The sequence below is a fragment of the Sinocyclocheilus grahami genome, unplaced genomic scaffold (assembly GCF_001515645.1).
Source record: "Sinocyclocheilus grahami isolate Dianchi unplaced genomic scaffold, SAMN03320097.WGS_v1.1 scaffold198.1, whole genome shotgun sequence".
Taxonomy (NCBI): domain Eukaryota; kingdom Metazoa; phylum Chordata; class Actinopteri; order Cypriniformes; family Cyprinidae; genus Sinocyclocheilus; species Sinocyclocheilus grahami.
In genome coordinates, this window is record NW_015505377.1 from 966,340 (window position 1) to 989,214 (window position 22,875).

Genomic DNA, 22,875 nt, shown 5'->3' on the forward strand with positions numbered 1-22,875 from the left:
ATAAAGAATTGCAAGATGCAAATTGCAAGATATAAACTCGCAACTGCAAGAAAAAGTCAAATTTGTGAGACAAAAAGTCAAAATTACCTTTTTTATTTTTTATTCAATGGCAAAAACAAAAAAGTCTGAGTTGTTAGATGTAAACTCAGAATTATGAGAAAAAAGCCTGAATTCTCAGTTTATATCTCATTCTTTTTTAGAGTTGTAAAGTCAGAATTGTGATATGTGAAGTCCGAAACACAAGATGTAAAGTCAGAATTGAGACAAAGTCCAAATTGCGAGATGTAAATTTAGAACTGTGAAACAAAGTCTGAATTGCGAGACGTAAACTCAGAATTGCAAGATACTAAGAATTGTGAAAAGTCCAAATTCCGAGATATAAAGGCTGGATTGCAAAACATGAACTCAGAATAGTGAGACGTGAAGTCCAAATTGTGAGATGTAAAGTTTGAATTACTAGCTGTAAACTTCAGAATTTTGAGACTTATAAAGGGTTAGTTCACCCAAAAATGAAAATTAGCCCATAAATTACTCACCCTCAAGTCATCCTAGTTGTATATTTACAAGCGGATGACGTATGAGATCGACGTTGCGCATGCGTCGCTCTGAAGTGATGCTCCTGTAAACAAACGTTGGTTTTCACGAGACTCACCGGCGCATGCGCAGCGCTGACCTCATACGTCATTCGCCCGGTGCTGCTTCCAGTGTACAACAGTGAGCGCAAGCTACATTAAAGTTATTATTACATTTTGAATATAGATATTTTTCTTACAATAACGCATTGATTGGTTCTGATTGATCATGTGATCTCCTAAAATCATCATGTGATTCCTTAAAGTGCCCCTATTATGGGTTATGAAAGGTTCATATTTTGGTTTTGGGAGTCCCCAACAACAGGTTGACATGCATGCAAGGTCAAAAAACACTTTAATTGTCTTATAATATGCATTTAGTTTGACCTTATTTGCTCAACGACTCCCAAACGATTCGCTCAACGATTTATTTTTCTGTATTCATTTTGCCTGTAATGGCTGATAAAGCAGCGTTTGTGAGCGCAGTGCTGCTTTGTGTACAGCGTTAACGGAGAAACCGCTATTTTTACCGCTCCAAAAGCGGCAACTAGTGGCAAAGAATGAATTTGCATTTCAGACCAATTTGAAAATACCAACAAGTGGGTGGGCAATATGCTTGGGATTCGTTTTAAAAACGACTCGTTTCAATGATTCAGTCGACTCTTTCTTTTGAGAGACAATAACTTTATACACGGTGCGCTTTCAGATTTAAAACTTGGCAGGATGTTTTCATTCACTTAGAGCTGTGTTACACACTGCATGAAAGGTAATTTTAAAAAATCCATAATAGGGGCATTTTAAATCAAGATGGCTCCTAGTTCCAACATTGTTAGCTTGGCATTGAAAATGGTCAACATGTGACCGAAACGTTTGTCTTGTTGCCTTGTTTTTTTTCAGTAAATTGCTTGCACTGTTTTCATCTCGCTTGTGACTTTTTGATTTTTGATAGTGATGAGAGAAACGAATGTTTTCGAAGCTTTGAATCAATTGAACCAATTGCTTCGCAAAATGATTCACCGTTTCGAAGAGCTCGAAACACCACATGCTAGTGGTCAAACGTGTGTAAATGCAACAAAAACTCAGGCTAAAACATGCATAAAAACAGCTTTTAAAACCCCATTGCAAATGTTTTATTGAAAGTTTAATACATTAAATGCCATAAAAATGATAAAATACCATTAAATATGAAGTGTCTGTATATGGCTATTAAAATATTTTATATTAATTTGCAGGGCTTGTTTTGTTTTATGGAGAGCTTGTATATATAGGCCAGAAAGAGACTATTAACTACTTCTCATCCTTTTAATTACACAAATGCCTTGTTAAAAATGTCTACAAATTGATGAAACTGATCCGAGATCAGGTAAAAACCAACCTGAGGGGCGATCTCAGTGAACTCGCATGATTCACGGGTTTACAGAGATCGCCCCCCCAATGGAAAACCATTGAAATTTCGAAACGTTTCGAAACAGTTATGACGTAACAAAGCCCAGTTTACTGAAATCACGTGACTTTGGCAGTTTGATACATGCTCCGAACCACTGTTTCGAAACAAAAGATTCGCAAAAGTTTCGAAGCTTCACAAAGCAGTGCTTTGAAAGCGGCCATCACTAATTTTTGTGTAGACGTTTTTCCAAGTATTTTACTTTTTGAAATCTGAACCTGAAACAGTCACTTATCATAAATGTAAATGCAATAGGCCTATATTGTGAAATTTTGCATTCTCTCCACAAACTATTGTGTTCCCTAAAATTACTTACTGTAGCTTTTCTTGGAACAACGTAATAGTTTTTGCAAAAGAGCACAAAAGTTTCGTGAGCAAATACAACATTTCTCTGGGGAACACAAATGTTTGGCAAGAGAATGCAAAGTTTTTTGGGGAACACAACAGTTTTGTGAGCGACCGCAAATGTTTCTTTCTTAGGAGTTTGTAAATATTTTGCGAGAGAACACAGTTTTTCTGGAGATTGCAAATTTATTGCAAGAGAATGTAAAATTTCTTGAGACAACAATAGTTTTGCGAAAGAACGCAACTGTTTTGCAAGTGAATGCAAACTTTCTCTTGGGAATGCAAATGTTTTGCGAGCAAATGCAGAATGCAAGTGAACGCAACTGTTTTATGAGTGAATGCAAGCTTTCTTTTGGGAACGCAAATGTTTTGCAAGAGACCACAAAGTTTTTCCAGGAAACGCAATAGTTTTGGGAGAAAGTGCATCATTTTTGCACCATTAGTGGTGCCAAACAGAATTGCAAAAGTACCAATTATTTCTAAGCAAATTTTCACATTCTACGCTGCTTCCCTGCTACTGGTCAGTCAAACAGATAGCGCCGCCCCCCCAAGTCACATGATTGGTTGAGTCAGAAGTTGACATGTCAGGTCACTCCAACAAATTAATATTCTGACAGTGTCACAGTGTCAAAAGACCAACTAATAGTGACTTAAAACGTAAAACTGATCTACCAGATTATGTATATTGAATTTGTAAAAAAGAATGCAGTTTTATTTCAAATATACTGGTAAAAAATGTATAGCCTGAATGCACTGTAAGTCGCTTTGGATAAAAGCGTCTGCTAAATGCATCAATTATTAAATTATTTAATATTAATGGAATCTTTCTATATATGTAGGCTGTGGTTTTAAACTTATCTGACCAAACACACATCGAGTTAGAAATAAACTGATGAGGAAAAACCTGACAAAAGTTTCAAACCAGAAAAATCCTTTCAGTCATGTGATTGATTCATTGGTGTGTTAAATTGCTGTGTAATAATGTCAGTGACTGTGACTCTCCATATGTGCCGCACACTTTATGTGTGATCTGAACTCCTCCGGAGTCCGGACAGATGAGTAATGACAGTAATTAGCAGATTTTCCTGGCAGTAAATTTAGTCTAAATGAGGATGAATGGCTCATGATCTTAATTAGCAGTGGACTAATGTCGCTGTAGTAATTGCAGTGGTGTGAGACTCTCTGCTGCTCTTTTCAAACAGCTCTCTTCATCATCAGTGAGAAAGATAATCATAGGAGAAGAAAACTGAGTTACAGCCTGGGAAAGTGACGTCACCCTGAACCTCAGACCCGTCTGATGCACGTTGCACACAAATGGCAAGAGATTTCAAGGTTCCCACACTTTTCCACGAACTTTTCAGTCGTTCAAGATTAATGCATAAGAAGTGAATCTCCCAAACTGGTCAAGAACATGTGTGGATCATATATCTCCCCCAAAATCAATTGGAAAGTAATGAGAAATTATTTATTGCCCAGTGAAAGTAAAACCTATCTTATTTTGTTTTTAATTAATTAATTTAATTTATATTATTTTTTAATTTAGAATAATACTTATTCGTTTATTTAATTATTTTTATTCATTTGTTAAATCTATATATATAGTTTTCAAAAAAATAAAAAATTATATCATTTTTATGCATATTTTATTTCAATTTAATTTATTTGTATGTATTTATTTTGTGCATACATTTTTCTGATTGAGTATATAACATTTAAAAATCTTTTCAGCAGCTTTTCCTGACTGGATTTATTATCCATATTTAATCAATTCAGACACCCAAGGTGTGATATATATATTGTAAATAGTCACTATGACACTTGTGTTGTGATTATTCACAATAAAATCCAGCCTCGTGTACCTTCTAAAGCCTGAGATGAGGGTGAAATGTCAGCCGTGTCCTGCTGTGACTGTGACTCCCATCAGAGATTTATAACCTCCCGGATCAGATCCGCTGTGAGGAGACAATATGAGAATTTATTAAGACACAGTGAGCTTTATATATCGCAGAGAGAACAGCAAAGACAACAACAGACTTCAGACAAACACACACTCGTACTGAAGTCTGTCAAAATCATCTGTGGCTCATTTTCACCCCAAAATCAAATGGAAAATAAGATTTTAAATTTTTTTTTGGCTTAATGAACATAAACCCATTACATTTTGCAAAGAACACAACATAAAATAAAAAAATTAATTTATAAAAAAAATTAAGAATATATATAATTAAATGCACTTGGCAAAGAACAGAAAATAAAATAAACTAATCAAATAAAAATAATTCTGATTACTGAAATGTAAAAAAAGGTGAAAAATGTTTTTATTATTTATTATTTAAATAGTACAGTATTTATATATCATTATAGTATCTCTTGTACATCATTTAAATGTATGCTGATTAAAAAGCATTATAGGATATTTTTATAAAATAAAATACAAGCAAAATCAAATGGAAATACATTTTTGCAAATACAAAATAAATTAAATTAAAATAATAAATAAATAAATAAAGATTACTGAAATGCAAAACAGGAGAATATTGATAATCATTAGATTATTAGTAGAACAACTATTTTATTATAAAATAAAATATAAATGAAAGATAATTTTGGTTATTGAAATGCAAAAAAATATTATATAATTTAAATTGTAGAGTATTTATACATCATTATAATATCTTATGTACTACTTTTAATTTATGTGCTGATTTAAATAAAAATCATTGTAGTACAGCAATTTTTTTGTACCAAAGTACTGTATTACAATAATGAGACATAGCAAAAAATGTTAAGGTAAAAAGTTACGCAAATTAGCAAAATAATTCCCAAAATATGATTTCTTACATTTATACTTGTTATTTTTTTTATGACATGACCTGGCCATGTTGTTGTGGTTCTCGGATGCATCATGTTGGATTATAATGAGTTTTGTCAGACTCAGATAATACAGCACTGTCCTTTCATAACAGGTCGTCCCGCACAGACAGTAGATCTCTCTAACAGAGATTACCTGTCAATAACAGAGCACAGTCCTTGAAGGGGCGGGATGAGTGGGCTGAAGGTGAAAGATGATTGGTTAGACAGGCGCTGTGATTGATGGCTTCAGTAAACGGCCCTGTTAGTGCTGTGCACTCAGATGAATGTGATGTTAGACTGGATCTGAGGAACAGACTGGAGTAGTCGAGATGGAAACGCTAGCAGATAGACATTAAAGTACATCTACTCTAATACCCTTGATATGTCCCGCTCACACTTCCTGTTTTAAAAATAAATACATCAACAGAGTAATAAACACGTCAATTATACAGACAATTTCACAGACGGTGGGTGAAAATAGTTTTGTAAAACTAAATGTAACAAATAAACAAATAGTCTAAATAAATGTTTAAATAAATGAATTAAATGAAATTAAAACATAAAAAAAAAGAAAATAAGGCAAAAAAAATACAAAATGAAATAAATTGCAAAATTTAATGAAAATTATATATTAGGGAAAAATAAGAAAATAATGCATTATTAAATGTTTAAATAATATATATAAATATATATCTATATCTGTATACCCATCTAGCTATCTATAAATATTCTATATTCTATATAGATCTATATAGATCTATTATATATTCTATAAGAATATATATATATAGTCTATCTAGCTAGCTATACATACATATATTTCTCATTTAATTGATCATTTATCACACACACACACACACACAAAATAATACAGAACTCTGCATTGTACATAATTATACAACTTATTTCTAATTTAATTTATCAGTGTTTATCATTTACCACATATACAGTATTTATGTATTATATATATATATATGTGTGTGTGTGTGTGTGTGTGAAATAGGAAAATAATGTGTTAATAAATGTTTAAATAAATCACAAATACAATAAATGCAATGTTTTACAATTATATATATATACAATATAATTATAAAATAATACATAAAGCTGAATTGTATATAATTATATAATTAATTTCTCATTTAATTTATTGTTTATCTGCGTTTATCATTTACCATATACACAGTATATATTATATATGTATACATGGACAGTAATGTGATGTGATAATCATGCGCATCTCGTCAGTAAAGCCGGTTCTGTGATTAATAGTAAATCTCCATCACGTGCTTTCAGATGGAGCAGCATTTACTACACAGAGCCGTAGATCACTGTAATGTCTCGTTCATAATGGCAGATGAGTCACATTCGATTATGAACGTGATATTGTGTAGCTTGTCAGTGTAAGTGTTTTTATTTATGCCATTAATGTTTTTGTTAATACAGCACTAGTCAACTAAATGAATGTAACACGGCAAAGATGAAGGCACTTTTGGAAGTTGAATGTAAGGGAAATGTCATTTTGGAATTTCTGTGGTTTAACGTGATATTGTTGTTGTTGAAATTCTTTTATTGTTGTAATTCATTTATAGCATTAACATGATTACCCGTTGAATATTTCAACTTACTATGTTGTGTATTTTCAACAGTTTCAATATGAAAAATAACTTATTGATTCAATGGATTTATTGCATTTTGAAAAAAAAACATGTCATGGATTTATTGCATTATGGGGGGGAAAATAATAAAATTTTATAATAAATCTTCGAAAATTAAAATCTGGATTTGAATTTTGAATGTTATAACCTAAAGATGCTATGTGAAAGTTTGAAACAGAAAATAGTGGTTTTCATCTCGCCACTTTCTTGGTAAAGAAAACACATTTTTACTCAAATTAATCAAAATGGATTTATAGCGTTTTGGAACCAAACTCTTCATACACACACACACACACACACATATATATACACACATACTGATACTGGAGTAAATTAATTAATGTTACAGTGTATATATTATATATAATCTTTTTATCTTTTATATCATGAAGACGGTATAAGTGCAGTACTATTGACAACACTGTAGTAAAAATCCAGGGCATCCTAACAACACCACAGTAATTGGCTAGTAACTGTCTAGCAATGCCATAGCAACACACTAAAAACCATTCGAAAAATCGAGCAATTACATGGCAATCTCACAGCAACAAACCTAAACATATAAAACTAGTGAGTTCAGCATTCTCGGCCGTATCTGTTTCTGGTGTTTATTTATTATGCATGAGCTCAAAAATGCAACAGATATGAAAACCTGACATTACTCATGTTCAGTCAAGGCAGATTTGTTTGCTGTTGTAATATCTGCATATGATCATAAACAGTTATGAACACACATGCTCGTGTTGTGATTAACTCTGCTTTGATCAGTTATGGTCTCGCTCTTCCTTCCTTCACATCCACTGCGTTTCGGCAGGACATAAAACAGAATTTATCAAATCCATATTTCCTTCCAAAATGATGTCATTAAGCAACTTGCTTTTGTTATTTAAAAGGATTTTAATAAAAAAAAATTAACAGAATGGAAAGTGATATTGAGAAAACCTATTAACTGATTATCAATTAGAAAAATATTTCCAAGAAAACATATTTAGCTTGAAACAATTTGATTAAAGAAATAATGAAGAAATACCTGGAATACTTCTAAATACAGTGGGGCAAAAAAGTATTTAGTCAGCCACCAATTGTGCAAGTTCTCCCACTTAAAAAGATGAGAGAGGCCTGTAATTTTCATCATAGGTATACCTCAACTATGAGAGACAAAATGAGAAAAAAAAAAAATGTTTTGAAATTCACGCCAAAAATAAAAGTGGCGATTTCCAACATGCACAACATTTTTCACAACAGTTTTTTAACTGCATGTGTGTTTGACAAGCTTTTCAACAGCTAGTTGTGTTTACATCTCTCGAACAGGTTCACTGCTCTCTAACTCCACAGAGACACGGTTTAATTACGGTTGGCCCTCGTTAGACTAATTGAGTTGCCGTTCTCTTAAGGGTAATAGCAGGTCGTGAGCAGTTTTCTCTCGGGTGCTGCATTGCATCTTCAGACAGCAAAAACACTTATTTAGACAGTCAGCAGAAACGTGGATTCTGGGATTGGCTCCTTGTTTATTAGCGCTGGCCAAATGAACCACTGGAGTATAACTGCAGAGACTGACAAAAACACTTTCAAATGCTTTATTGGATTTTAAAGCATTTATAAATAGCATGCATAATAAGAGGGAACAGGTGCAAAACTACAATGCGATTCATAAGAATGGAGCTTTTTATCTCACAATTCTGACATTTTTTGTAGAATTGCGAGTTTATATCTCACAATAGTGACTTTTTTACAGTTTACAGTATCTCAATTTTTTTTTTTTTTTTACAAAAATATATTTTTAAAAGATTATAAAATTGTTTAGTTTAAATTGCGAGTTTATATTTTGCAATTCTGAGCTTATATCTTGCAATTCTGACATTTTTAGAATTGCAAGTTTGTCTCACATTCTTAATTTTGTTTTGTAGAATTGCAAGTGTATATCTCGCAATTCTTAGTTTATATCTATATCAAACTTATATCTTGCAATTCCGACTTTTTTAAAATTGCTAGCATGTCTTGCAATTAGTTCATATCTTGCCATTTTTATTTTTTTTTTTTTTTTTAGAATCACAAGCTTATAAAATCGCACAATTCTTGACTTTTTTTTTGTAGAAAACTCAATTCTGAGTTTATTTCACACAATTTTCTCAGAACTGCAAGAAAAAAAAGTCTGAATTTTCAGATAAGTCGCAATTATACTGTATATGTTTTATGCAATATTTTTTTTATCCCATGTTGGAATCAAGCTTCCGTAAACTAATTTAGTTAACTAATGTAAACTTACAAAGTTTTATCAACGAGACAGACAGACATTTGTGTGCCAGCAGGAGTCACTGAAAACACATCTACTACATGTTAACTATGATACAGCTGAGAATGGCTAACTTCTATTGATTATAATAAATGCACAGCAACAGCTGCAATATGTAAAGTGCCTTTGCTCAAACGTTGCTCATCTATGACCAGAACTCAATTAGCAGCAAAATGAAAAGTATCTTGGTTTCAGAAACCACTTAAAGACCACAGAAACAAAAGGAAGGTAAAAGCACGAGGAATCGGCGTTATCTGATGGATAACTTGGGCACTAATAGTTTAACAGGCTTTATCAGGACTGGTGCGTTCGCTCTGGAAGTGCATCATCATCTCTCGGGCCTCATTATCTCAGCTGCTCCTTCAGGAACACAATCGTTGATCTCTCACTCACAAACACCAATCCTCTCTCGCCCTTCCACATTCTCTGCTAAGATAATTAGCGCTAATTAAAAGGTTCCAGCATCTCCTGAATGATCCTGCAGGTGTTTACTAGCACAACTTTTGTTCCTTCTGAGATCTTTTAGTAATATTTATGCACTGGTTTGTTCATTTATGTACAAAGCGGTGCAAATAATGTTAAACAAATGCTGGATGTTGATTCATTTTAATAAACCATCTTGGCCTAGGGACTCCAAACAAAACATTTGAATAGCTCTAAATATACTTGTCAGGCAGCATAAATCCGATGTCTTAATGTTTTTGGATAATATGCATTAAATGTCCATGTTTAGAGTCTCAAAGACCCCAAGTACATGCATGCTGTATCAACAGCAACCAATAAAATAAAGCAAAGCATGCATATTAAAAAAAAATCACTTCATAAGGTTAATCAGACAAACTCCAAACATGTGTCGAGTGTGAACAGACACGCTAATTAATTGGATTCGAGGGTTGATTTCATCATCCTCCGCTCTCAATGTGAGAAAATGCATGGTGTTTGCATTAAAAATGACTGTTGTGAGTTCGGAAAACTTTTTCATGAAGGGCAACAATCAGTGTTTGTTTATGAGCCTCGTGTGTGTATGAGTATAATGGAGATTGGGGCTAGTTGTCACAAAAGGAAGTTACACACGAGTAATACATCTGGTTACCATATGAAACTTATGTTGTAGATCTGGTTATCCAAACATTTAATTTAGATGGTGATACTTGCATAGCGTTTCTTGATAAACCAGTAAAAGTGATTGAATTAGATCCCAAGCAAATATAAAAAAATAAGAACAGATGCAAATTGAAGTTTAACATACACTGCATTTTTACAATTTTGTCAAAATATGCAAGAAATATGTTTGAATTTTTGTGAAAAAAGTATTTAAGATCTGTTGGAAAACGTGACTGTGTTACAACTAGGGTTGCAAAGGGGTGGAAAATTTCTAGGAAATTTCATCTGCAGGAAATTTTCCAAAAATTCCTGGAATATTCCAAAAAAAAAAAATCCTGTAAGGTTTCCAAAATTTCTGGAATATTTTCAAAATTTACTGGAAATTTTCCACCTTTTGGCAACCCTAGTTACAACTGATATTCAAAGACATATGACAGACAGTGGGTCTTCTTCACTAATAATGAATTATTCACAAATAAATTTAGAATTCATTTTAGTATGAAAGTTGATTTGTTCATGAAAATGTTCATATGCAGATTCAATGCACAAATCTATGCATATGGACCGGTTTAGGCCCCGATATACTTCTAGAGAAAAACAAAAACAAACTGGTGTGACGTTCTTTTCCAATAAAACCAGGCCGAAAAGAAGTTTGTTTGGATTTAGTTTCGGGATTCTGGAACTTTCTGGAAAAGTTTGCTCTGACTGGTAAACACTGAATTTCCATTGGTCCATGGTGATGATGTAAAAGGTGGGTGTGGCTCAGAGGCTCCGCCTTATTTGAGGTGGAAATCTCCTCCGGTTCATTTCTTCTGTCCAGTCCATCGAGTTCAGACGCGAGTAAACCACTGCAGAGCTGCTTTATGAAATGTAAAGTTGTAAATAATTGAAAGCCCTTAAGGACTATTTATTAGTTCTATGAAGAGAGAAGATAAAACAAAAAAAAAGAAAAAAAGTGAATACTATAATAGTATAAAAACTCAAATTGAATAATAATAAAAAAAAAAAAAAATAGAGCTATATATATATATATATATATAAATAAATAAAAATCCTAAAAATAAAATGGTCAAAAGCCCATAAAATTGCTAAAAAATAAAACTAAAATTAATATAAAAACTGAAAATATATTTTTAAAATTTAAATAAATATATAAACAATACAATTAAAAAAAACATGTAGTTTACTTTTTTTCTACATAAATGACTATTTTGCAAAGATTATTTTGAAAAGTCTACACAAACCTGCGCTGCTCATGCAGGAATACTGCAAATTTTTCTTGATTTCTGCGTGATGTGAAACAGGCTTGTTGTGAAGGATTCATCAATGCACGTCATTCCACGGGAAAATGCATGCCTAATTTCTATGCATCAGCAAATGCAATAATGACTCATGGCAAAAATCACCTTAATAGACAAATGCGGTATTAAACAAACCCTCAATCTATTAAACCCATAAAGGCGATGACTCTTGGAAAGAATGGAATGAAAATAACTGTGGCTCTAAATCATTCAGGTGTGCGTGTAAACAATGGCTGCGTGTTGCACATTTCTGAAGAGCAGCAATAAAGCGACTCCATAGACAACAACCGTTTGGAAGAAGAATAGACTTGCCCTCGACGTCTCCTCTGGGAGAATGAACGAGTCAATTTAACAAGCAAAAGACAGAAAAAGCCATACAGACCATTCCTGCAGAGGGGATCTAATGATTCAGAGTGATGCAGAAGACTGGTGCATTTCAGTGCAAGTGTTTGCTTGTTATTTTTGATGTTTGAAAAGATAAGTGTCACTATTTTGCTCACGATGAGCTCAAATCTATAATTATTAAATACATGAGACCTCAAATGTGCAGCGTGTTAAGGAAAGGCATGCTCTTACTCTTCTAAACGATCTGCCTTGCAATTTGTTATCTATCAGAGAAAGAATTAGGGGTAAAAACATGTAAAGACCCAAGCTATATCTAGGAACTAAAACTACACGCTAATACAGAAAAATTAAGGATCTCAATGCTATGAAGAGACTATATGAAGTAATGAAACATTATGAGAGAAAAGGGAGAAATATTCCTAACGATTCCCTGAAGAGACAAGCAAATACAAGCCAACTGAAAGCTCTCAGAGCAAAACATAAACCCCATATTTAAACTGTCCGGAGTGTCTAACAAATCTTTATTGAATTGCAGTTTTATCCTGGGATTGCTTAGCCCTGATGACAACATTAAACTCCATTGAGGCACGGAATTAAAAAAAGCCCTGCATTAATAACAACTTTATCTTTACAGTCCCAAGACTGCACAAAATGACAAATACAATTTGAGAGAGCGGCACTTTTACAATCCTTCATAACTTAATTTTACGTCATTTCTGTGCATGAATAATGATGAAAAGCCTTTGTTTCACTTCAAATAAAAAAAAAAAAAAATCAGCAGCAAACTGAATTTACTGATTGTCATAACACTCAGTGGAGAGAGATTAAATGCATGACCGGAAAAAAAAAACAAAAAAAATTAAGTTGATATATTTACGGTAGGAAATCTACAAAATATCTTCATGGAACATGAGCTTTACTTAATATCCTAATGATTTTTGGCATAAAAGAGAATTATCATTTTGACCCAAATAATGTATTGTTGGCTATTGCTACAAATATACCCCAGCGACTCAACACTGCTTTTGTGCTGCAGAGAAAAAAAAAATCTACAGAATGCTGCAGAATTTATTTTTAAAAAAATGTTAAAAATGCTAAGATCTTAACCAAATTAGCAAAAATATGAATAGGGTAAAAACAAACAAACAATAGATAACCATACTTGATCAAATCACAAAGAACTGCAAAAAAATAAAAATTCTGAAATGCTGTTTAAATATGAAACTGAACCATTATGTAATTAAATATAAACTAATTTGCAGAAATGTCCAGGAAATGAATCTGAACATTGGATAAATGCAAGTTCAAAATTCTTGTTTCATTTTGGTGCCAGTCTAAACAGCCAGTCTAAATATATTTTCACCATGATTTTAGCAATAAAATGTTCTATAAAATCAGACCAGTGACATATGAACAAATCCCGCAGTAAAAACCTTCAGAATATAGATAGGAATAAATCTGCTAAGTTTGGTGTTTGTAACTGCTGCTGAAGTGGAGAAACAACTCTTAATTATATTGTAATTGAAATCTACAGATGCACATAGATAAAGTGCAATAAAATAAACACTTAAGTCTATTTTGCATGTTTTTTTTCCACTAGTCTGACGAAACGGGTTATAAAAAAAAACAAACAGCCCCAAATCTCAAAACTGACCAGTGCATGAAAAAAAAAAAACGTTTTCTCCTGTAGTGTCTTGCCTTAATAAACAAACACAGATGTGCAGTTACTGGTTAAAAAACAAAACTGGAGCATAATCAAAATGAGAAATGAACTGAAACAGGGCCAGTAAACCTAAAAGTGTGTGTGTGTGTGTGTGGAGACAGAGTTATTTTCTCTTATCTGACTATCGCAGTTAGAGATGATAAATGTCCTGCATTGGCTGCCAGACCTCCACTTAACCCACAGCCCTGGTTCTCGCTCTCTCTCTCACACACACACACGGCGTTTGAAGCAACGGGCTCATCTTCTTGTGGAGAAAGGAAAAGACACCCACAGCAAACCCCTCTGAAGAGTCACGGATAAAGTCAAACACACAAGATCATTCTTACTCACACCAAACTAAACACACCAACTTAACTCGTTTTCACTTCGAATTAAGTTTATTTTTCTAACCCCATTTTTTCTTGTTTTAAGCATCAACTCATTTTGACACATTTTTGGGAAACAAGTAAATGCATTTTGATTTAAGAAGGTTTACATATTTGTACTGTAAAAAAAAGAAAACCAAGACAACTTTTAGTTAATGTGCAGTATGTTACTTTTTCCAAGTGGTATCTAGACTATAACTATTTTAAATTGTGAGTAACTTCTATCTTCACAAGCAGTTTTAAAGCAGGTTCCCCATCACTATACACACATAAAAGGTCACTCATAAATAAAAATGTACCAAACTCACATACAATGATATTCATGCTAAAACACTAATGCATGCTAGAATGAGACACTTTCTATAGCTTTGCCAGGTGATCATGTACGGTCTTGCATGAAAAAGTTGGATTTTTCATCCGTTTTATGATCCAACAAGACAGATGATTTGAAGAATCATTCAATCAACTTAAACAGGCCTACTGAGAGTTATTGGTTTGAAAAAAAAAAGTCTAATATGAGCAAAAGTAATAATGATGTTTGACACTCGGTGCATCTCACACCTGCTGCTTTACAAGAGAAAAAGAGCGTGCGAGTAATATTTCTATCAAGTATTTGATGTATGATCTCTCAGTTTGGCGAACCTTCATGAATCTGTGCAGTATCACCCTGGCTCACGGATCAAAGCTAGTTTTAATGTTTTATGGTTGTCTGTGATGTGAATTCAAAATATTATACCACAAAATCTCCAGCTGACAGAGTTTACAGGCTTCAGTTCATCCAAGAATAAAAGTTGTCATCATTTACGCATTCCAGTAACATTCTAAACCTGTATGACTTTCATCTTCAATAAAGCACACAATGAGAAATTGTGCAGAATGTTCTTCACATTGAAATTAAAGCACAGAGTGAGCGATCACGCTCCAAATACAGCAAAAAAAAAAAGCACCATTTATGCATGATAAAAGAAGCCCTTATAAGTCATAAATGAGTTTGAGGCAACATGATAGGATGAATTAATGACAGAATTGTAATTGGAGCAAATGACAGCTTTTACTTTGAACTGTAATGCTAAAAGAAAGAACTACATTTTCTCTCTCAGAGAACTGAAATATTAATCTTATACTTGCCGTCTTCAGATAAAAAGCACTTTATAATTACACTAATTAATTGTGCCAGCAGAAAGACCATCAGAAGTCTGATATCCACTTCAATTAGGAGAATGAATGACACCATTAGGCCTGTCAGGGTGACCTTGTGCTTCCTCAAGAACATACACACGAGACCATGAAGCACTTTACACAACAGACGGCCAGGTCTTGTGTCAGAATATAAATTACAGGGAAAAATGCAAACTAGCAATGCCAGAGGGCCAGGATTAGATACAGGACAGATCAAGGCAAATGCTTCACGATTTTACACTATTTATCCTTAATAGCAGTTACCTCACCGTTAAGAATGACATTATTGGACTTTCATGTGAAAGTAAAGGCCATCTGTTCTGAACAAGTGAAGCGTCTCATGGCTTCTCTTTCATCCGAGACTCAAAGTCAGGGGTGACGGTGGTGTCACATAGCCAGACGTCTGATTATTGACAAAATCTGGTCCAATTTGCAGCTTATTCCGGCCAAGAAGAGACCATGTGACCCATCGAAGAAATTGTCAATTCATTTTTATGTGAAATATAGGGTCAGATTCTTATAAAATAAAATTTAATGAATTAAAACGGTGCTCAAAGTGCTTCAAGATAGTAATATTATATATATATATGTGTGTGTGTGTGTGTGTGTGTGTGTGTGTGTGTGTAAAAATAAAATAAAGCTGCTTCAAGAAACCTACCTGCAAAGCTCCTGAGAAACTCTGCTCAAGTGCACCGAGGGCAAAAGCGGATTTAAACAAAGGATGCTCACACCAAATGTTGATTTAATTTAGTTAATAGATATCCACTTTGGCCACCACTCTGTGTGTATATATATATATATATATATATATATGAGCGAAAAATACACATACTGTATATACACATATTAGCAAAATATAGCTCTAAATGCTTCACATTTCAGCATGTAAATAAAAAAGTCAGTAAAACATAGGCAAAAAAAAAAAACGTAAACAAGAAAAAAATGATAAATTATAAAATGAAATAAAATTCAATACACAGCACCAGAGGTGGTCAGTGAACGTCTGCGGGCCCGTGTCGTCTGAGGTCGAGACGGTGAGGTTACGTTTAGCAGGCTGCTGTCCATCTACGTGCCAAAGAATCAATAGTAAATGGCAGCGTCATGTTAAATGACAACCTTTAGTCCATCTATCCGTCTCTCTCGTGCTCATTGGCCCCTAATTTGCCGATATCACATTTAAGTCTCTCCCGAGTAGAAGTGCTGAAAGGGTTTGTGAGTGACCTTGGCCTTGTTCAGTCCGAGCTATAGATATCTTCTTTCCTCCACAAGCAATCGTTTGTCCTCATTACCGCAGGAGTTTTAACAGGTCATCTTGTGGCTGCTTAATCGATGTGGTTCAGGAGTGTTTGGTTATTTGGCAGCACTTACAGGCTTTGTCTTTGATGTTTCGCCTTACTTACAAGTACTGTGGTGATACCATGGTACACCTGGATGAATTTAAAATGCTTTTACATTGTGGTTCTGGTTAAGACAAGTAAAGAGTCTGGAGACGTCAGAATTCAAAACCTAAGATTTGCTTTACCAAACTTCAAAAGAACAACATGAACTCAGTGCTTTATATTCTATTCATCTATTCTGTTGTCTTTTGACATTTAATGCAAAGCATTAATAACATAAATAATAATAATAATATTCATAACACCCTAACAACACTAAAAACACACACACAAAAGCATAACACCCTAGCAACCGCACAACACCCCAGTAACTTCATAGCAACACTAAACACTCACAACACCATAGCAACACACAAAAACATAGCAAATTACACACTAACAACCACTCACAACACCCCCAGTAACTGCACGGCAACACCCAAAAACCACTCACAACACCCTAGCAACTGCACGGCAACACCCAAAAACATTTACAACAGCATAGCAAATCACACACTAAAAACACTCACAACCCCCCAACGCCATAGCAACACCCTAGCAACTGCATAGCAACACTAAAAACACTCACAACACCATAGCAACACCCAAAAACACTCACAACACCATAGCAACACCCAAAAACACTCACAACACCATAGCAACACCTAAAAACACTCACAACACCATAGCAACACCCAAAAACACTCACAACACCATAGCAACACCCAAAAACACTCACAACACCATAGCAACACCCAAAAACATTTACAACAGCATAGCAAATCACACACTAAAAACACTCACAACACCCCATCAACTGCATAGCAACACACTAAATCACTCAGAACACCCTAGCAACTGCATAGCAACACACTAAACACCACTCATAACATCAAAGCTCTTAATCTCCAGAACAGCACAATGAGCTGCATGTAAGCCCGTCTGATTTGGCTGTAATGAGGCGCATGTTCATCACCTGTGTGCAGTGGAGGGACTGTGGGAGCCGCGGTTCTCTGCACAGGTGTGCTTACACAGCCCTAATTAATATGATTACGCTCATTTAGCAGCAGAACTAGTTAATTAAGATGATTAAGCTCATTTAGAAACATGCTGTTATCATTTACTTTTCCAGCCAAACACACACGCCGCCCCTAAACGAGACCACTGGATCCAGATCTGGATATATTTGACTTAAAATCATCTCTCCTGTCCTGTGCTGAAGATGATGTTTAAACACAAAACTCACTACCAAGCTCCATGATATGTTTGTTACGCTATTAAATCTACAACTGAGGAGAAGTTCTTTTAAGAAACCAGTAAGCAACTACCCAGAACACCCTAGCAACAACATAGCAACACCCTGGCAACCAAGAGGTCAAAGTTTATGTTGAGAGAGATATATATATATATTAGTGCTGTCAACAATTAATCGTGATTAATCGCATCCAAAATTAAGGTTTTTGTTTACATAATATATGCGTGTTTACTGTGTATATTTATATGTATATATAAATACAAATACATGCATGTATATATTTAAGAAAAATATGTTATGTTTATATATTAAATATTTATATATAATATAAAATATATGAATATATAAATGTATATACACATGTCAATATTTTCAAAATATATACTGTATGTGTGTGTGTATTTATATACATAATAAATATACACAGTACACACACATATAGTATGTAAACATAAATGTTTATTTTGGATGCAATTAATCGCGGTTAATCATTTGTCATCATTAATACACACACACACACATATATATATATATATATATATATATATATATATATATATATATATATATATAAAAGCGATTACATTTTTAAATGACAAGATTACAAGACATGGCGATTAATTAATTAACCTAAATTAATCACATATTAATCGGACATCAAATTTGGCCAATAAATTACCCCAAAAAGAAAATGTAAAGTCATTATTGTGTTAAATGAGAAAAGCACCAAGCAGACTTTACAAAAAATAGCTTGAAAAAAAGAAACAAATCTTTTTAATTTTCTTTTTTTAATTTTTGGGTGGACTATCCTTTTAATCATTTTTTATTAATATGGATTTTTTATTTTTTTATTTTCATACTTTTTTTATTGATAATAATATAAAATATTAAATTATTTTAAACAAAGTTATAATCAAAATAAGAAACAAAAACTGCCAATAGGTGGTGGTAAATGTTTTAATCAAAAAGTCATTGAGTCATTCATTCATTTGATTCATTGAATTTAACAAAATCATAAAATATGTAAAATTATTTGTATTTATTCAAAATCTGAAATTATCGTTAAAAAACACATGCTAAAATTTAAAAAAAAAATTATATTTTGTCATGTGCATGTCATGTGACCTTTAACTGACATCGGAGAACTGTGAACATGCAAATGTGTTTAGATTAAAAATTATTTAAATTAAAACTAGGTCAAAGAGGTCTGGTTGGTCAATTTTGCAAATATTTGCACATATTTATTCATACCAGTGTTTCCTAAAATGGGGTTTGCAAACCCCTGGTGGTTCGTGAGGGAACTGCAGGAGGTTTAGCTAATAAATAAATAAATTGTTATAATAAACAAAATCAAAATATGTTAAATATTTTTTTTTAATTCTTAAAATTATCAAAATAATACACCTACTAAAAAAAAGAAAATATATTTTGCAAAGTATTATATTTTCCCTGCATGTTGCGTGACCATTAACTGATATCAGAGAACCGTGAACATGCAAATGTCTTGTTCAATTATTGAATTTTTAGGTCAAATTAGGTCTGATTTTAACAAATATGCCATATATATATATATATATATATATCTCCATCTCCTTGATTTTATATACCTCTTTGCTGGCAACCACCCACGACCTCTAGAGATGTCAAGGCCGGTTTCATCAGTCAGCCAGTCTTTCTTTGGCATCTGTAATAGAGAAGCAGCAGCCTTGCTTGCGCTCTGAACTCCGGTCCTTTCTGCAGTCCGGGATCTTGAATTAGTCGCCGCTGACCTCACTAATTGGTCATCAGCATAAATAACGAGTCAATGAGCTGAACTCACAGCGTGTCATAAATCAAACACTTCAGGCTGCTCAGGGTTCAGCGTGAAATTAATCACTGTCTCTATTAATGATGTTACCACACACACACAGCCCTATTAATGATGCTGCTGTGTGGAGGAGACAGGAGCTGTAAATCAGCGCTGATAAGAGAGTCTGCACCGCCACTAAATGACCCCACGCTCTCCTGCACTAATGCAGCACTGCTCTACAATGTATAGAGTCTACATTATACATCTGCCATATAAAACATGTGCAAAAGATGCTATTCGTGCATGTGCCCTAAACTGTCATGCAATGCTTACTCTCATCAATAATGCTTTGTCTATTTATTGAAATATATACTGTGCATGTTCTGTGTATAAATAGTGTATCTTGTTGATAATGCATATATTTTCACATTTTCAACAGAGAAAATTGTGTTCAACAGTGGATATACACGCATTTCTACCAAAGCTCCGTTTTCGCCCTGTCATGCATACAAAATTCACATTTGTGCATAATTTGAAAATATTATAGCTTGAATGGAAATGACAGACAACTTGTTACGGGGCTGACGAGACGTGAGACTTGCGGATCCATGTGCAAGCTTTATTTGATAAAGACAGAGACGTGGTCATACAGCAGGCCTGGGTCAGATGAGGGCAAACAGGTATATGGAGGGCAAAACACAAGAATAGTCCTAGGGGTAGCGCAGGTCGACGATCGGCAGACTGAGTCAAAAGGGGCAAGACGAAAGGGGAGAATCCAGGGAACCAGGCGAAGATCAGAAACCGGGAAGGCTAAGGCTAAGGCTAAGGCAAATGACTAGGGCTAAGGCTAAGGCTAAGGAAAACGACTAGGGCTAAGGCTAAGGCTAATGGCTAAGGCTAAGGCAAATGACTAGGGCTAAGGCTAAGGCAAATGATGACCTGGCTCATGATAATGAATTGTAACTTGACCTGGCTCATGATAATGAATTGTAACTTGACTAGACTCATAACTATCAGCTGTGACTTGACTAGAATCATAACTATCAGCTGTGACTTGACTAGAATCATAACTATCAGCTGTGACTTGACTAGAATCATAACTATCAGCTGTGACTTGACTAGAATCATAACTATCAGCTGTGACTTGACTAAACCCATGATCAGAAACTGTGACTTGATCTGCCCCATGACGATCAACTGTGATTTGACTAGAATCATAACTATCAGCTGTGACTTGACTAAACCCATGATCAGAAACTGTGACTTGAGAGAGTCAATGAAAAGGAAAGTTCATGGACCGGATTCGTGACACAACTAAGTGATATTTACCTTTTTCTTCAAATGTCACGCCTCATATTTCATCTCAAGCTGTTCACTAACACTTTCAACTCTTTGGACAGAGACAAAAAAAATGTTTTTTAAAAGTCATGATTGAAATATCTGAGGGGCAGTTGCAGTTTGTGTATAAAAAAAAAATATATATATATATAAAAAAATATTTTTTCCCAAAATAAAAAAAACACCCTTTTTTTAATAAAAACAAGCAAACAAAAAAAATACCTATGATCATTTGAAGAACGTTTTTATGATTTTATTTTGTGAAAAACGTTTTAATATATATTTTTATTTTTACATTTGATCATTTTATATATCATTTATATATATATTTTTTCACAATCACAAAACCATTTTTAGAACATCGTAGATCCTTTGTTTTATTTAAATTATTACTTTATTTTTAAAATGTATTATATTTAAAGATTGACTATATATTTCTTTTTTTACAAGATAAAATAATTTTTTCAGATCATCTTTCTTCATTATACTTATTTTTTATATTTTTGTGGTGTATTATCATATTTACATTTATCGAAAATATATATAAATTGGAAAAAAATCTTAAAATGTATACATATTGTATTATATTTAAAGATTGAGAGGCTGGGATGTGTAAAATAAAATCATATACATACAAAATAAAAATCTTAAAATAATTTTCAATAAAAAATAATGGAAAGAAAGTAAAAGAAAGTGTCTCTCTAACCTTAATGTACCAAAGAAAATATGATGAAATCTCTTGCTTGCTGCCAATGCATCCCAGTTTCCCACATACACTCAATAAAGCACCAGTCAATTAATTAATCTATCCAAGGGGAGGAATACAATTAGCGTCTGTTTCTCACACAAACAGACTTCAAAATACTCCTTACAAAAGTAATCTGTGGAGCTGTGCAATATAAACACCTTCAGCTCTGACATTTTATTTGTGTTTCACAGCAGAAAGAAATATTGCACAACATGAGCGTTAGTAAATGAATTGTCATTTTTATGAGGACTATTTCTTTAATAATGAAAAATAGGTCAAGAAACATCACAAGAGCGACGCCTCTAGAAACAAACGGATGCAAAACTCATCATGTTGATGCCATAAACTGACTGTATCACAGTTGACAAAAGAGCTCATGAGATATTGTGTTTCTCTGGAGCCACGGGATGGTGAGATTAATGCCGTGTCTCTCCACAAACCCTGATAATTTGGGTCACATTGTAGCAGCACCGGCAAGAAAAATGAGTCGTGCTCCAGATGATCAGAACCAGCAAACTGCGCGGTGAAGGTTAAACTGTGTAATAGTTTGAAATGAATAGTGTGAGCTCACAGCGCTGACAGAACGGCATTCTTTACAGTCTGAACATCGCTACAAAACAAGCGAACACACCGCAGATCTGAAACAAACCCAGCGGCTGCTCAGAAACTCACTCTGGAGTTCATTTCTATAGGATCAGTGATCTAAACAAACACCTACACACAAAGATTTTCAAATACTGTCTATATAGGTAGAACACGACCAGACTGTAATTCTGGTCTCTCAAATCCTAGGACTGACCGGAGATAAGAGAGACGTCCAAACCAATACTGATTCTTCTGGTTGAATCAGTTCTTCTGTCGCACGAGCTGAAGATGTTGAGATGTTGTAGATGTGTCCAGACATCAGTCTGACGAGCTCATCTGTAACAAGACATCAGAACAGCTCTCCTCAATTTAATTTATGTCAGTTTAATTTAAATAATAGTACATTTGTGTACTATGTGCAGCCTAATTTTTTCTTTAAAAATAAATAAATAAATAAATAAATATATATATATATATATATATATATATATATATATATATATATATATATATATATATATACTGTACATATGTAGAAAAATATACATATATAATTAATTTTTTTATCTTTTTATATAAGTTTTTTGAAAAACTAAATATAT